Here is a 1757-nt window from a genome sequence, read left to right on the forward strand (position 1 = left end):
CATATGGGGCCACTTCACTACAATGCATGTTGTAGTAGACTATAGGCCTATACTAAATGAACCATATGGGCCACTTCACTACAATGCATGTTGTAGTAGACTATAGGCCTATACTAAATGAACCATATGGGCCACTTCACTACAATGCATGTTGTAGTAGACTATAGGCCTATACTAAATGAACCATATGGGGCCACTTCACTACAATGCATGTTGTAGTAGACTATAGGCCTATACTAAATGAACCATATGGGGCCACTGCACTACAATGCATGTTGTAGTAGACTATAGGCCTATACTAAATGAACCATATGGGCCACTTCACTACAATGCATGTTGTAGTAGACTAGTCTATAGGCCTATACTAAATGAACCATATGGGGCCACTTCACTACAATGCATGTTGTAGTAGACTATAGGCCTATACTAAATGAACCATATGGGGCCACTTCACTACAATGCATGTTGTAGTAGACTATAGGCCTATACTAAATGAACCATATGGGGCCACTTCACTACAATGCATGTTGTAGTGGACTATAGGCCTATACTAAATGAACCATATGGGCCACTTCACTACAATGCATGTTGTAGTAGACTATAGGCCTATACTAAATGAACCATATGGGGCCACTTCACTACAATGCATGTTGTAGTAGACTATAGGCCTATACTAAATGAACCATATGGGGCCACTTCACTACAATGCATGTTGTAGTAGACTATAGGCCTATACTAAATGAACCATATGGGGCCACTTCACTACAATGCATGTTGTAGTGGACTATAGGCCTATACTAAATGAACCATATGGGCCACTTCACTACAATGCATGTTGTAGTAGACTATAGGCCTATACTAAATGAACCATATGGGCCACTTCACTACAATGCATGTTGTAGTAGACTATAGGCCTATACTAAATGAACCATATGGGCCACTTCACTACAATGCATGTTGTAGTAGACTATAGGCCTATACTAAATGAACCATATGGGCCACTTCACTACAATGCATGTTGTAGTAGACTATAGGCCTATACTAAATGAACCATATGGGGCCACTTCACTACAATGCATGTTGTAGTGGACTATAGGCCTATACTAAATGAACCATATGGGGCCACTTCACTACAATGCATGTTGTAGTAGACTATAGGCCTATACTAAATGAACCATATGGGGCCACTTCACTACAATGCATGTTGTAGTAGACTATAGGCCTATACTAAATGAACCATATGGGCCACTTCACTACAATGCATGTTGTAGTAGACTATAGGCCTATACTAAATGAACCATATGGGGCCACTTCACTACAATGCATGTTGTAGTAGACTATAGGCCTATACTAAATGAACCATATGGGGCCACTTCACTACAATGCATTTTGTAGTAGACTATAGGCCTATACTAAATGAACCATATGGGGCCACTTCACTACAATGCATGTTGTAGTAGACTATAGGCCTATACTAAATGAACCATATGGGGCCACTTCACTACAATGCATGTTGTAGTAGACTATAGGCCTATACTAAATGAACCATATGGGGCCACTTCACTACAATGCATGTTGTAGTGGACTATAGGCCTATACTAAATGAACCATATGGGGCCACTTCACTACAATGCATGTTGTAGTAGACTATAGGCCTATACTAAATGAACCATATGGGGCCACTTCACTACAATGCATGTTGTAGTAGACTATAGGCCTATACTAAATGAACCATATGGGCCACTTCACTACAATGC

This window comes from Electrona antarctica, assembly GCF_951216825.1.
Source record: "Electrona antarctica genome assembly, chromosome: 13".
NCBI lineage: Eukaryota > Metazoa > Chordata > Actinopteri > Myctophiformes > Myctophidae > Electrona > Electrona antarctica.